The 16,967-nt window shown below is 42.1% G+C and overlaps 1 long non-coding RNA gene across 7 annotated transcripts in view; it reads right to left on the bottom strand.

Moving 5' to 3' along the window:
• Nucleotides 1-5,026: 5,026 nt before the first annotated feature.
• The window catches only part of thrb, a gene marked incomplete at its 3' end in the record, with an annotated part of 103,835 nt that continues 91,894 nt past the window's right edge, over nt 5,027-16,967 (bottom strand). For 4 of the 7 annotated variants that reach the window (XR_006055112.1, XR_006055114.1, XR_006055113.1 and 1 more), the window contains 2 exon segments: nt 5,027-5,077; nt 6,994-7,059. This is a non-coding gene — a long non-coding RNA (thyroid hormone receptor beta). 7 annotated transcript variants of the gene reach the window in all.

Here is a 16,967-nt window from a genome sequence, read left to right as displayed (position 1 = left end):
TGCATGTGACAAATAAAGAACCTTGAACCTTGAATGGATCGGATTACATTTTTTATTTCTCCCTGATATCCGATCCAGTAATTTACGTCAGTATCGGACCGATACGTAATATCGGATCGGTCCATCTCTAATTAATACACCTAGTTCTGAGACTTAGGATAACCCCATTATCAGCTGTTGAGTGATCATTGTGAACTCACAGCACAGATTAAGCACTGTTGTTGGAATATCATCTAAGACATCACACGGTTTTTGCAGAGTTGTTGGCTGCACATGCCACGATGACAGCCTCCCATTCAAACACATCCCAAAGGTCCTCTGTTGGATTTTAATCTAGTGACTATGGAGCCATTTAAGTACGGTGATGTTCAAGAGTCCAGGTAGAGATGATCTGAGCTTTGCTATAGCGTCTTATCCTGTTGGAAGCAACAATGCTTAGTCAGACTGTGTTTAAATTATTGGTACTAAGGGGCACAAATATCCCCCACACCATTACGTCACCACGAGCCACTGACAGCACGCAGGGCTCATCCGTGCTTCCTTATTTACACTAAATCTAACCCCACCATCTAAATGCGACAGTGTTACACGGAGAGAATAAAACATCGTGTCATCAAGCATGATGGAAAATGCAGACTTAAACTCTTCCCTGCTTGTGAGACTGGCCTTGCTGTTCTGCATAAAGTTCATTCATACTGGAAGTTATTTGTGGTAACAAGCATAAGTCAGATCAACCAGATTAACCAGTGTGTTTACAATTAAAGAAACCCTTACACGCCCTGGGTACTCACAAACACATTTGGATTTCTAAGAAGAACCGTGGGTCTTTAATTCAAGTTTAAGTAGCAGTTTTCTTTTTTCAGTGATCTTATTTTGTTCATTAGCATATGGAAGAAATTTAACTGAGTTCTTGAAGATGACTGACGCGCTGAGGTCATTTGAAACTTTATTTTATAATTAAAATTTGATCTTACAGAAAACCCCAGATGACCCCCAATGAGCAAGCACTTGGGTACAGTGGGAGTTGAAAAGAACCTAATATAGAGAAATCTACCCTCTGTTTCTAGTTCCTGTCAGTACAGAGGTTTATTCTATTCTACTCTACTCTACTCTCGCTGCAGCATTTTGGCTCAGCTGCTTTTCAGGAACCTTAAAAAACCCCCAAACCCTGATAATAATGAATTAGTTCAGTCTGGAGTTATACATACATGAACTAGTTTTTCAGCAGCACCCTGAGTTTTTTATTTTTATTTTCTAATTTTAGAGGTATTGTGCAAAGACATCAGTCCTGCATATTTAATATGTGCACTAAAGAAGATTCCTCACAGTGTTACTGGAGGCCAAAGTCATGCAGATGTTTCTACAATTTTTAGGGCTGTGATGAATTCTGAATCCTCTTTCTTCTAATAAACCACTTTCCTGCATTTGATCAGTTAGCTCTTTTACAGCAACTCTTTCAGGAACTTTAGAAATAAAACAAAGTCTGGCCATGTTACTGCTTTTTAAGTGACCATTTTTAAGTTCTGGTTCAGTTACCAACACCTTAAAACCCTGAGGTACATAACTCTTTATCAGAGATGAAGCATCAGTTAATGACAGAGCCTCTTTGAGTCTGATGTCAGCAGGGGTCTAAAGGGGACGCTGATGGTGACTATTGAGCTTAACTCAGAAAGATCATTTAAACTGATTAATTGAACATATTTATGGTAGTTTAGTTAAATGTTTTCCTCATTAATCAGTAGGGTCTTAAAAGACAGACTGAATTCAATAGTCCACGTATAAGTGAGTCACTCTTTGGAGCAGCTAAGAAACATGCAGTTAGTGGGCATAGGTTAATGGAAAAATCTAAATTGCCCGTAGTGCGAATGGTTGTCTGTCCCTGTGTGTTGGCCCTGCGACAGACTGGCGACCTGTCCAGGGTGGACCCCGCCTCTCTCCCTATGACAGCTGGGATAGGCTCCAGCGCCCCCCCCCGCGACCCAGAAAAGGATAAGCGGATGGATATATTATATTCTCCTTTTTTTGTACATTTTTTAAATTTTTAATTTTTTTAAGACTTGTGGTGGTCTGCGAGCAGACGATGGTGATCTGAGGGGATGAAAAAAGGAAAGAAGTTCCATGTAGGCGTGTTAAACTGCAACAGTTTGAATATATTCAATGAATATTTCAACAACGTAGTGCACTCTTATACAAAACAACACCCACTTACCTGTAGCTTTATTACAAACATGTTTAAAATGTAATTTTAAAAAGAACAAAGACCTCTTTCACTTGTAAGGTTGTCTCAGTATCAGAGTGTAATGAAGTGATCTGGTCACAGACGCACGGTGCACCAAACCAGGCTGGTATCCACGTCCCATAAATGCAACAGGGGTTTAGTGTGGGTAAGAATGATTGCAGTGAACTCACCATCAAATCTATAACACAATTACTTATGAAAGGAAAATCAATGTGTTGCCGTGGCAACGTCTGAACCTGACTGAAATGCTTTCATACAGAAAATGATTCCTGCAGACTTTATTTTTCACACATGGCTTTTGCTGGTTTCCTTCATTTCTATTAAAGAAATAATAATAGGATATAATAGGTCATGTGATTATAATAGGTCATGTGATTATAATAGGTCATGTGATTATAATAGGTCATGTGATTATAATAGGTCATGTGATTATAATAGGTCATGTGTTGTTATCATCTGAGGTTTTTGATTTTAGGAGCTGCTAATGACCTGATGATTTGGATTACTTCCTGATATGTGAACAATGAACACACACACACACACACACACACACACACACACACACACACACACACACACACACACACACACACACACTATCACTTATTGAACATCATTCTGCAAGGACACACTTTAAGAGCCAAATGTGTTCTCATAGTTGCTGACACAGCATTTCATCTGTGCAGCAGTTCGGGGTCGACTTCTTCAGCTTTCAGTGGGTGACAGGGCTGCAGTGCTGTGGAACCACGGTGTTGGTATATGTGCAGAATGTGGTCAGCACTGTCTCAGGAAGGAAAGCTCCTTCTGAATATAATAATAATTATGGGATCTTTATAGGTTTGCTATGTGCACTTATGCAACCCTGTCACCTTTTAAGGACATTTCTTATCACTCCTTAAGCCCCAAGATGATTCCAAGCTACAGATCCTGCATAGCTGCTTAGACTCTATTAAAGCTTGGATGGCTGACAGCTTTCTCCGACAGAAGTTTGTGCTCCTGACAGATTTGTGTCTAAGGTAATAGAAACCTTTGGTCCCCTTGCATACGTCTGCTAAACCCTCTGTCTCCGGGTAACTTCACACTTTTACATTGATGCTCGTGTCAAATCTCTGCTTCACTCTTGTTTTTAAACCACTTATGAAATATTGCCAAGTTAATCCCACAGTGTCACACTCTGAACTGTAAACTGTTATTGGTGCATATATTTCAACACTGTAATTCACTGTTCACTAGTCTAAGCCAAATGTCTCCAGCATGCTGCGGCGAGGCTTCTTCGTCCTCACATATCACTTTTCGAGCTCTGCATGGAAAAGAACCTGCACACATCTGAGTATGTGCTCAGCAGGTCCCTGGGTCATGTGATCAGGGCTGTGCATTACGCTGAAAATGAAGGAGTAACAGTGACCCCAGAATCTCTCCCTCTGTGGGCTCTTCCACACAGCTGAGAGTCAGCTTTTTAGACTTGTGTTCGACTGACCTTTGTTTTCAGGGTTCTGGTTAACCCTTTAAGACCTACAATAGAACCAAGTCCGCCAGAGCTTATATTATATTTTTACATGCTGTGGAGCCATTTTTGGGAGCATTTCAAGTTGCTATACATCAATACAACCATTACAGCCCAAATTTTAATAATATGCATGCATTAAGTGCATACTAATTACATAAATTGCAAAAAAGTGCAATAAACTACAAAAAAATTGAAAATCGTTTTTGTTTTTTTAACATATATTTCTAGTTAGAGAAATTTAAGAGGCTTATCCCTCAAAACTGTAAATACAAAAAAGTTGCACAAAATAGTTTCCCACCACAGGAAATTTATTTTGAGTGTCTTCATAGTTTTATTTTTGAAATACACCAATTTTTATACACTGCAGGAAAAACGAAAATAAATATTATACTGCAAATTTGCAAAAAAGCAGCATGTGCATCAAAATAAACTATTTCCAGCAGTGAAATATGAGTCCTCAGCATCCCAGAAACGACACAGAAAGTCATGAAGTCAAAGATAACTTTTAAAAACACCAGCATAGGCTCATGAGGCCCTGATGGTAAAAAACTACATTTCCACGAAAATAACGTCACTTCCGGTTTCGGGCAGGTAAAGGCGGACGTGCGAAAGTTCGCGCTGACGTCTATTCCAAGTAGGAAGTGTTATGAACAGCTGATGGATCGGTAAAGCGTGTTTCTGGAATATTATGTTTTTGTTGATGCAAGCGCTTTTTATGCAGTTTTTGCAAAGCTATATGTGGAAGGAAACCGTGACCGAGGACAAGCTGATGGCATCAGATGCAAGTACAACTCCTCCGGTTTCATATGCAAAACAAATTATTGCGCTAGCTTACGTGGTTGCAGAGCTACCGGGATTTAAAAATAGTTACACAAAACAGAGCGTGCCCGCTCCGACCGGCTCTAAAGGGTTAAAGGTGCAAATAAAGCTTTACTTACTTATACATTTTGAACCTCTTTCCTCTTTATTATTATTGTTATTATTATTACAATAAGTGAATGTCCCACTTTTTGAAAGCAAACTCTAAATGAGCTGATGTTTAAACGTCTGTGTTCAGTTACTCTACGTGTTGTAACGTGATGTCTGCAGCTTCCCAACATCGGTGAAACTGAAACGACTGGGATATGATTTATTTTGAACTGAATCTACACAAAAATGTTCTTAAATCAAACAATTCCAGTTTTTGAAGCCCTTTCGAAGTTTTTCTTTAACAAATCCAAAGCTGCGCCATGCTGACAGAAGAAGGAAACAGCAGTGTAGAGAGGGAGGAGAAATATTACCATTTTGAATGGCCTCATCTTTCCAGCGGGGGGAGCATTTTTCTGCTGGCTCTAAAATAGATGGGAGAGGCACTTTAAAAAACACAAGCGACGTTGTCATAAAACAGCTGAGAGAGAGAGAAGCTAATGCTGCTCTGCTTCGTACATGAACTTAAAAGCTTTCAGAAGTTGTTCCAACAGAGCAGCAGGTTCATGTAAAAACTAAAACAGCATCTCAGATACCAAAGCAGTCGTTGTCCCCTTGGAGCTTACATGGTGAATGAAAGCTTAAGTTCATTTTGTCAGTGTGATAACATGTGAGTGTAAGTCTGTCGGCTATGTAGGGATGGCCAGGTCACTGAGGTCGCCCAGGCTGGTTAAATCCAATTCCAGCCCCGCTGACCTCACTGATGCCCAATTTGCTAGTTAAGTAAATAAATGCAGAGCTACATCCTGTCTTGGCTGTTTAATATAGGGCAGCATGGCTGCGTGCAGCGTCCTGCCATCTTCACATTTCTTTGCCTTTTTGATGCTTTGATTTGGCCGAATGAAGTGGTGCTGCTGTGTGTGTGAACAGGGATGAACCATGTTATAGAAATGAATGGTTAATATGTGTGTGTGTGGAAAAGAGCTGATTTTGCCATCAGGCTCAAGCTGAGACCTTTTCACAGTTTAACACTGATCACCTTGATTAAAACATTGTTATCACTCTAACACAACGTGGACCTCTGGTGGTGAGGGCAGACTATCACTGTCCAACCAAAGTGTAGAGTGTGACATGCAGTGGTCGGGGTTTTGTACTGGTCACTGATCTCTGCCAACAAACACTGCATCAGTCCTGCTGCTCGAAGGGGCCTCCCTGCTACGAGTGTGAGCATCTTCTGTCAGTGACAGCTACCAGGTTAAAATGTTAGGTTATCTTTACAAGCTGATTATTGAGACCTGACCATGTTTTTAAAGCCAACAGCTACAGTCGAGGGAAAAACTGGCTGAGCAATCATTTAATAACAGGTCAGGAAATGGAAAAAGTGGATTATTTCTAAGACCAATACTGATATTTGGTGATTTCTTCTTCACTAGCATTTGTTATGTGCTTGTTTCTGTTTCTTTGCTATCGTAACATGAAAATGCAGTTTAAAAATAGGTTTTAGAAAAGTTGAGTTTCATGGTAACGCAGCAGCAGTTTTAACTGCAGCTATGATACGAATCAAGTTCCTATTGTTGCAAATTCATTTGTTGTACTTTCCAAATCCCTTCTTGTAAAAGGATGGTCATAATTCAAACACTTAAACTTATTATTAGGTCTCGACTCCCTTTTGCTTCCTCTCTGCTTCCACAGCTTGTAGCACCATCATGCAGTCTGTCCTGGATCTGCACATCGGACTCAACTCTGTCATACTGTACATGTTAAAGCAAATATTAGCTTAATGGAGTTGCACACTACTAATTTGATCCTGAACTGCAGTAAAAACTGATTTTTAAAGAACTGTTGAGGAGTTAATGGTTTATTATCTCAGTTGTTTAACACCAGGCTGAATGACTGACTGCTGTCAGATTATGTGCAGAAACTGTTGGGTGCCACAGCAAACCTCACACTTCATTTCTGACCTCGTTGCCGAGCAGCTGACAAATAAACTGTGAAGCAGAGGTCCTGATGTCAAACCGGCTCAGTGAGAAGTGGTGACACAAAGTCATTCTGCTGGTTACTGTGTAGCAAGTCACATATGTTTCTTTGCTTCTGTTGTCTAACACAGTGTTCTGAAAGCACTCGGCGTTGGATTACTCGCGTTACAACAGTGCTAACCTGTGCGCTTGTACTTTGCTCAGTGTTGTTTCCCCGACGTGATCAGAATTAACCAGTAAAACAGAGTATTTGCTGTTTTTTTAGTTTTCACATCAACTTTCACACCAACTAAAAAATAGAGAATAATAAGACTTTTCTTTAGGTTCCATCATATTTGGAGTGAAGCTGGCAGTGTGAGCCTTACCTGACATACTGGTGGGGCTTCAAGGCAAAGACGTCATCCTCAGAGCCTCATCAGACCTCTGGGTTCCTACCTACCCAAACACAGAAACAAACGCTCAGTCATTCGTTATCTAACAGAGCAGCTTCACACACATCTCTGAACAGCGTCTTTTCCTCACAGCTCGTCATTTTAAAAACATAAAGTGTACAGGAGTGATCACCCAATGTTAGATTAAATGAAACTGCACAGGCTGCCAGCTCTCAGTTCTCGTCCTCTGTGCAGGATGACATCTAGTGGTTACATGCTCATGTTACGTCTCAGGGTCCAGGTATCATTTCTTTCCCTCTGAGGTTTTGTTAGTGTGCATCCAACACACAAACAACACACTGCACACACCAGGCGTTCAACTCTGCTGCAACGTCCTTGTTTCACTGTTTGTCAGCTAAAGGTTACTCTTAGTAGCAGTTCTTATTTGCACTGATGCTCCTTTGTGTAAAATAGGTGTTTATAATGCATGCAGCACTTAAAACAACTGCACTCATGCAACAACTTCATGTGCCAACAAAGATCATGTGACATCATCACAATCATGGTGTCCAACATAAGGCCCGGGTCCCAGAATTGGTTTGGCAAAGACTCCAATCCGGCCTGCACGTCTCACAGCTTTCTGTGACGATAAAGACTCTGCCTGACTTTGCCGTCCACACGACACCACAGAAGAGAAAGACAAACACTGAGACGAGAGACAAGCTTTTGTTTTTCCATCATCTACTATAAAATGTATGTTTTTATTCTTGTGGTCTCACAGTTAATTAACAAAACTGGGGGGTGAGCTAACTTTTACATCGTTATCATGTAAAGAAACTTAGATGTACTGTTATATTAAAATATCTCAGGGATTAAATGTTTTACACTGACAGGATGATTCATCCTTTGAGCTTTTAATGCTAGAATGACTCACAGGGTTGTGGTGAGAGGCTTAACAGCCAACGAGACCAACAAGGACGACCCACACAGAATGTTAACTTCACTATTTGGCTTTTAAAATTCAGATAATGTCTCTTGTCTTTTCACTGGGCGATACATCTGATGCTGAGTCTGATAAACAACTGTCAGTGCAACGGTTTATTGAAAAATGAATAATAAATAAATGAATCAAAGCCATAGCAGCACATCCACAGTGCACAGTGCAGCACGCTATCTGGCTGTTACTGTACCTGACCAGGGTGCAGCTGAAACTGTAACTTGCTACAGTAAGACGAGAAAGCAGGAAGCTGAATGTCCTTGAGCAGCTGTCCTCAGGAGGCCACATATGCATCACACTTTCCTGTAGCTGAAGCCACAACAAGAGGACTCCACCTGATTGAGATTGGACTGATAAGAACATGGAGGGCCGCTCTCTGCTCACATAAGCACGTATCCTCTCACTGCACGCCGATCAAACCTCACGTACTGTCACTGTGCTACACCTGACACTTGCACAGCCGATAAAAAAGTGTCAGCATGAAATATCTTCAAGGTTAATAAAACGATTGGAGGATGCAAATATTATCATGAACAGGTCAGGATGCAGGCTTCAACACATTATAACTAAAAAGAAATGAATAAAAACTGAAGTCAAGCAGAGGTCAGATTAACACTCACTGAACACGCGTGTGGGTATTCCTGAGGACCATCTCAAGATAAGGATCACCAAAGGTCTGGATGCAAACAGGAATACCTGAGTGTTTGTTCCCTGGGTGGTAGGTGCCTGGAATCTGAGGTTACATGTGGTAGTAACATCTTTTGGTCAGGCCCTGTATACAATCTGCACTTCAATTCATTATGTGCTTGAAACTAATAGGTTGTGTTAAGCAGCGGTCTCCATTAGAATGAGCATTAATGGTGGAGGGTTATGGTGTGATGTTGCTGTATAAGTAACATCACACATTTTTTAAAAACACGATGCTGCATGAGGAAATGCATAGTCTTCATTCGACAGTCACATGTTCGGCACTCTTCAGAGGAAGCGTTTGAGACAACCTGATGCCATCAGACAGGAGGTCCACAGATGGTGAAAAGGATACAGAGTTGATACAGCTCAGTGCTCTTTATGACTTTCTATAATTACAATTTCTGCACATTACTGTCCCGACTTCCACTGCAGGCAGCATTAGCTGCATTAGCTGAGAGCAGAACAGCCTACTAGACACTTTTTCCACCTGCCTTTGAAAAGACAGAAGCACTGCTACCGGGATGGAGCGATGGTATTTCTCATATTTCTCTGCTTGAAGTACATGTGCAGGTATTGATTTTTACTCTTTAGTTTCCTGGAACAACTAAACTGAGGTCCTGAAAGAATCAACCTTTTGTGTTTTGCTTGATGAAAATGCACCAAGTTGTGACGATCATCAATTTAAACTGTAGCCTTTTGTTTCTCTGAGTGTCAGGTTGTGCACCAGGTTGTGTACAGAGTGCTACACAAACACCATAAATAAATGTGAAATTCTCTCATAGCTGTACTTTCATCAGATAACTGAAGTCAGAAAAGTCAAAACGCTCGGGTAGGGACACGACATGCTATACAAATGGCTTCAATACGTATGGTGGATTTAAAGATCGCATGTGTTGTGCTTCAGCTTGACTGGGCTGATGGAGACCAGGTTTGGGAAAATCCAGACCAAGACAGAATCACCCACAGTTAGGCCAATACAGTCGAACACAAAGATGAATGAAACTCAAATGGTCACCAAAGTCATCGAGTTTCAGATGAAAGCAGCTTCTGTCTGTTGTAATCAGATTTGAGCCGCAGCTGGAGTCAAATCACAGTCATGTGATCTCCGGTCACAAAGTGAAACCGTAGTCAGTGCATGCTGTCCTTTACAGATGTCACATCTTACAACTGCAAGCACACTGAACTCTGTTTGCTTGCAAGCTAGGTTTATTCAAGGGTTTGCACTGCTTTGAGGCTGCGTTTTTCCTCCTGCGGATGACGACAGAGTCGTTTTCTGAAGACGACGGGTCTTGTTTACAATCCTAAATAAGCCTTTGTGAATATGTGTATATTCATCAGCTATAACAATCAGACCCTTACGAATTGATTAGAGCCTTAAAAACGTGATGATAAAATCGTAACTCCTGTGCTGTGGTATGGTTTCAGCATCAGTCCTTGTTTATGGAGAACCTTTGGTGACAGTAAGTACTGCTGCTTTTCCACAATCTGAAGTCTGAATTAAGGATTCGGTGGATTTCCATGAATTACTTTCAGTTTGGGTGTAACATGGAAGTGGACACCAAAAAGCCTCACACTGTGTGACTACTGATGGTGTTTATCTTATTCAACCTTATCTTATTATTGGATATTTTACTGTTGGTGTTAAAAATAATTTCTTCTCCAAAATGTCCAGATAGACACACTAACAAACCAACACTACATCAGGTACCATTACTCTGAAATGCTGGTTCTTACTCTGAGCACTCAAAGCTTTTTACACAACTTGCACATTCACGTTTTTTTCTATGCTGCTTCCTATCTAACATTCACACTCCGATGGATGCATTGGAGAGCAACATGGTCATATTTGGCATGCAGACTGGAGCAGACTGGGATTGAACCACCAACCTTCCAGTTAGTAGGTGACCTGCTCGACCACCTGTCACTTACAGCCAGGCCACAGGCACATCTGAGGCAACAACAGAGGGAAAACAGAGTGGCTATAAAGAACGAGATGTGACTTACATGTATGTGTTCAGAATCCTGAGGTAAGGCAGGAAACAGGAAATAGGCCTGTAATAGGGCACATGCTGTACACTTCCTCGCTGCTATCATCCAAGGACCAGATTAACTGATAGTTACTGACGAGTACTAAATGAGGCATTTCATTGTCCATTTTTATTTCCTTTATACTTTTATATAAAAGTTCAGCTGATCTATGTCTGAACTTGTAACCTTGTTCTCTCAGCATTGAACTGGAGAATTGCAGATTTTAACTGCTGAGCATTTTAATTTCCCTTCATTATCTTCATTGTCTGTTATTAGTTAGTTTTCCTTATTTTCTTCCAGTGTAATTACCTTGTAAAACCTTTAGGCAGAGGGTAACGGATACGCAAGAGACACAAAATAAATGAAAAGCATGCTCGTGCATCACCATGTTCCACTTCAAGTTTTCTATCTGTAATGTACCGTCATCACATGCGTCCTTCAAACCAGACCCAGCTGACAGAAACTGAAGCTGCATGAAAGTCTGGATCAAAGGTTTGCTGCACACACTTAAAGCCGTTGCAGTGGTGTTTAGCTAACAGAGCAGCACAAAATCATACAATGCATTTCCAGGTTTGCTTACATTAACATTCATGCCAACTTTTACAAGTGCTGAAATGTAAACATGCCATTACTGTCATGTTCATAAGCACGGTCACTATCAAAGTGTAGTTTGGTCACACCTTAATTCATTTCCTTGTACTGTAGTCCAGCTAATTATTCGTTTGGCAAGTTCAGTAGCCCGGGTCTCGTTTTGGTTTGGTCAGTAGCTCCTTTTCTGTGTCTGAGTTGACTACCAGCACAAAAATCAATCAATCATCAAGTGTCCAAGTGCAGTAATTTATGACCACCGCTACATGTTTCTACTTGCAACTGTCCATCCATCTGTTATCTTCCACTTACCTGGAAAGTCTCCCAAGGGAAGTACTCAGGAAGCATCCTTACCAAACCCACCTATTAACACACAGGAGCAGCGGCTATACTCTAAGATCCCTCTGGATGTCTGAGCTATAACTTACCAAGAAATGAACAGTCTCTAACTTTTAACGTAAGTTCAAACTGTATATCAACCAAAAATCCACAAAAAAATAATGATACCAAAGCCAGCACAGTGGTAAGACGTTTCTTGTAGTTGGTCTCTAGGTTTGCGGACATCTCAGCGAGAATCTGGCCCACTCCTCTTTATAGGAATGAAATCTTTCAGGTTTCTTGGCTGTCGCTTGGACACTTGAAGCTTCAGCTCTCTGCACCTACAGACCTGAGGTCTGGAGACTGGCTCGGCCACTCCGTCATGGCTTCTCTGAGTCATTTGAATATTCACTGCAAAGTTTAAGTTGGGCCTATACCTGAGCTTTCTTAGGCACATGACCTGGTGGATGCTGCCAGATTTCAATTCATTAAGGCGTAGTGTGTTATCAGTTTTTGGTTGTAGTCCCAACTGCCATCATTGGGATCACTGATCAGGCTCATCCCAAGCGGTTTCGGGCTGATCCCTGACCTTTCTCATCATCCTCACCCCATGAGGCAAGATTTTGTATGGAGTCAAGCCAAAAGCAATTTAAAGTCTTTTTTTCTTCCATCTCTGTTGTCACAGTTGTCACTTTTTCACCAAGCTTCTTGCTTCTTGTGGTCTACAATGTTTTTCATTGTCTTTCTGGTCTGGCCATGGAGGTGGGGAGGTTGGAATGGAAGAAATGAAGTCTGTGGACAGGTGTGCTTTATGAACACGGAGTATTTGTAATTGATTGATTGTAGTTGTTGGGTTATAGGACATCACTGAATTTTATTTCATTTCATTGAATAACATGCAACTGTAATGTGCTTTGTCTGCAATTTAGATTGATATTTTGACTCTCTCCATTACAATGAAACAGTGACTCTCAAAGTGAATCTCGACCAGCGCTGCTACCAGGGAGCTTCTTAACTAACGCAGCGACCTCTGTCAGTGTGATAGATGTGGCTTCCCATGAGTTTTCAGGCTCTGCCTTCTCTATACTGGAAGTTTTGCCTCGGATCATCAAAGTGCTTTTTCCACTGCTAAACAATATCCCAAATCTGGGTCACCAGTTCTTCCCTCTGGCTGAGCACAGCTTGAGCCAAGCCCTGGTTTCCCTTCCTGAGTCCACGGAGAGCTTGCCAGAACAGGGCTCCCAAAAGTCCTCTTCTAGCTAGCAGCCGCCCTGCCCTTTGATTTAACTCACTAGGCAGTGATCAAATAACAGGTCTGCTCTTATCAGATGATACAACAGCAAAGTCGATCATTGCCATGTACACTATGCACATCTTGTGCTTGAGCATGGTGTTTGTTATGGCCAACCCATGCCTAGCACAGAACTCAAGACTCTTCCTTCCATCATGCATCTCCAGGTCTCTGTCAAAGTGTTAAAGTCTCCCAGCAGAACTATGGAGACTCCAGGTGGAGCCTCTTCAAAGACCCACCAACACCCAAATAAAATGTCTGTGGGTGGTGCATCCACGGAATCACGTTTTGACATTTTCGAGCAACAACACAAACAAGAATTTCTCTCTTTTTTCCATGAATTGGCCGACTGGCATAGTCAGGGTGACTGAAGTTGTGAGAAATATAGTTCTTTGATTTTATAGCAACTTCTGTTTTTTAAATGACCTTCTAATTATTCTGTTATAGGGCATCTCATTTTAACTTTTCTCATTTTAAGGGTTCACGCATAAAATATTTGAAATAAGCCTGGAAATAAAGGATTTAAAAAACGGTCCAACAATGAAGACCTCGTTGTTTGTTGTCACAGCCCATGTGGCCTCACTTGCTACTTGTGGCCTTATGTGAGAGTGAGAACACTTTCACACACAGCTCTCTCTTCACCACACCAGACCATTACAGTGTCCAATCTCGCCGTCATTTCCCATTTAGCCTTTTCATACTTGTGAGCGTCCTCCAGATACTTGAACTCTTCTGCCTCAGACACCAACACGGAGATGGCACGGGGAATTTTTCTGTCTGAGGACGATGATCTCAAACGTGCTAATTCTCATTCTGGCCGCTACACACATCATCTGCATACATCAGACATGAGATCATATGGCCACGAAACACAACACCTTCAGCCTCAGGCTGCCCCGAGACAATCTGTCCACAAAAATTATGAACGTAATCGGTGAAACAATGTTAACAGAATTTTTAAATGTTAGAATATCTGTCACAGATAAAGTATAGGGGTGATAAAACAGTATTCCTGCATAAAATAATAATGGGAGCATAAACGACCAGTTATACTTGTTGTATATAGGAGCTTAGTCACCTGAGGTTCAAGTATAGTTTGCTGCTAACTGCTTCGGAGGCAGGATTGTCAGTTTTTACTCATTTTGATAGTAAAACAACCGTGTAGCTTTCACAGTTCAACCATAGTTCAACAGTTCATCTCTGCACTGAATTTGTGTCGCTTAACAATTTAAACTAATGCACAAAACAGACAAATAAATGATAATAAAAATGATAACTGTGGTTGTTTTGAAAAAGCCTTATCTAAAGCCAAATGTCAGCCCTGCCCAGTCTTCAGTTGACCTCCATCATGCATCATGAATCAGCACTTACAAGGAACAGTCAACAATAACCGTCATATTGACCAATATGCATCTTATTTGAACTGGCATTTAGATTAGAGTCCATCGTCATCGGACGGCCACTACGCCTGGAGCTCTAATACTTGATTTACAAAGCTGCAACACACAATGCGACGTGATACACGCTCATCATCATGGCAACCTGCATCACACAAGGGAGAGCAGATGGTGCTTTCATTAAAGAATTCAAGCTGACAGAAGAATCAGCTGAATGATCAAGTCTCCAGTGCACTTATCATATTACATTAAATTCTCTGTACACAGAGGCTGCCCACTGTGGTTTGTTATACTGCGTGCACCGTGAGTTGAGTAGGTCTGAATAATCTACTGGGAGCAATGGGACCAATAAGTCATGCTCAGCAGCAAGAACACACTCATCATGGATGACAGCTGGAGCTGCCAATCACCTGCAGACCCATGAATGATATTTGGTGCCTAAAGTCATCACCAATAAATATTCCTATTTAAGTGAAACCTTTTTATTTTCACTTACTAATCTCCTCAGAGAGACACAACCCATCTGTTAGGCTTCATTTTTAATAGACAGACGTTGGCAGGCGTGGTTGTGGCACGGCTGCATTGGGAGCTGACGCACTGGAGCTGCATCGGTTCATCACGCCGACCTGCATAAATGGTACTTGGTCCTGAGTGTGAGGTTTATTGTTGATGCGAGTATGGCTGGCAGTGGGAGAGCTGCGGCCACTGTGTGTGTACAGCAACCGTGTGCGTAAATCGTGTGGCGAATAAAAGATGCTGGAAAGCATGGAAATGTGGTCAGGTCTGCTATGCATTCACTTAAGTGGTGCCGAAACCCAGGACAGGCAGCAACAGGAGCAGGCAGCGGTGTCACGCTGCAGGACCGAGCGCCATATGGAGGTGATTAAGAATCTGGCAGCTCGGATCCAGTCCTGGCCGACACCACCCCACCAGCGTCCCCCGGTGGCGTGGGTGTGGAGGAGGTCCGGACTGTTCAGGCCCCCGTGCAGGCCCCCAGGGTGCGACCAGCCAAGGTGCAGCCTGCCTCAGCGACCATACCCACTCCTCAGGTGGGAGCGGCTGGGGCACAGCAGGTGCCTGCACCTTGGATTGACCACAACTATGCCCGCCACACAGTCATGTGTACAGCAGGTAAAACAAGTACTGTACACGTCTTTAATTTTCTAAGTAAATGCATTTCTAAAGGTGCCTCTGACCTGAAACTCTCACCAGATGCTGGTAACACGATGCACATGCATTGCTCAGGTGTGATTTCGGCCCATTCGGCCACATAAACAGTCCTATAAACCATAAGCTTCAGTCCTTCCACAGAGTTTCAGTTGGAGTTGATTGGCTGGGCCATGCTTTATTTTCTTTCTGTAAAACCAGCTGAGCGTTCCCTTGGATGTGTTTGGGATCACTGAAATGCCCATCATTGTTTCAGCTTCATCATCCTGGCAGCAGATTTTTATCAAGATTGTCTCAGTACATTCTTCCATTAATCATCCCTTCATTTTTATTATTATTATTATACAATAATAATGGGTAGCTCAGGTGGCAGAGCAGGTCAGCCACTAATCATAAGATCGGTGGTTTGATCCCAGGCTGCCTCCTGGCTTCATGCCAAATATCCTTGGGCAAGATACTTCACCCGTTGCCTACTGGTGGTGGTCAGAGGGCCCGGTGGCGCCAGTGTCCGGCAGCCTCGCCTCTGTCAGTGCGCCCCAGGGCAGCTGTGACTACAATGTAGCTGCCATCACCAGTGTGTGAATGTGTGTGTGAATGTGTGAATGACTGAATGTAGGGTAAAGCGCTATACATATGCAGGCCATTTACCATTTTACCATAATATACATAATGACCAATGTTCCCTCTAAGCTGCGCGCGTGCGTAATTGCTGCTGCTGGCACGGTCTCTGTGTACAGAAAATCTGCGTTGCGCACACAAATTTTTTTTAACCTGAATTGAAATTAAAACTTTAACAATTTTTTATGAACAGCTGTGTGCAGGCAGGAATAGGACCCAAGGTGCAGACACTCGGAGGCAAAACTTGAACTCAAAACAGCTTTAATGCTAAACTCAAATGCAGCATAACTGGATATATCAAAATAAACTTACACCAGAAGACTGACAGAACACACAGCAAGATAAGGGTCGATCCCAACACAGACAAACTGAAACACAGGGCTTAAATACACAGAGGGAGCAATCAGGGAATGGGTAACAGGAGGGAGACACAACTGGGGCAAATCAGGCCTGACGAGACAAAGGAAGCAAAACCAGATACATTAACATCAGACATGGACCTTCAAAATAAAACAGGAAACATAACACAGACTGGACTAAAGACACAGACTCACATGCAGGCATTACAACAAAGGGAACAAAGACATGGGACCAGGGCAGACAGACACTGACTGGACACGAGGATATAGCAACTAAGGATTACACAGAGATATAAACCATAAGACAGAACTCTAACGAAGAAACCAAAGAATAGAAATGATAAATAATACAATAAACTCAAAACCCTGGGTCAACGACCCAGGCATCCTAACACAATTCTGTTCTGCAGTGTGAGTCAGTGACTGGCTGCTCCCGTGTGGGATCAGAACGATGCCACCTTATCCCAAAGTCCAGCCAATGATGCGATTCACATTCGTATATACGCAGCTAATCA

This window comes from Haplochromis burtoni, unplaced genomic scaffold, assembly GCF_018398535.1.
Source record: "Haplochromis burtoni strain Fernald_Lab_line unplaced genomic scaffold, NCSU_Asbu1 Contig_218, whole genome shotgun sequence".
NCBI lineage: Eukaryota > Metazoa > Chordata > Actinopteri > Cichliformes > Cichlidae > Haplochromis > Haplochromis burtoni.
Note: the sequence above shows the minus strand (reverse complement) of the source record. Positions and strands in the feature narration are given on the sequence as shown.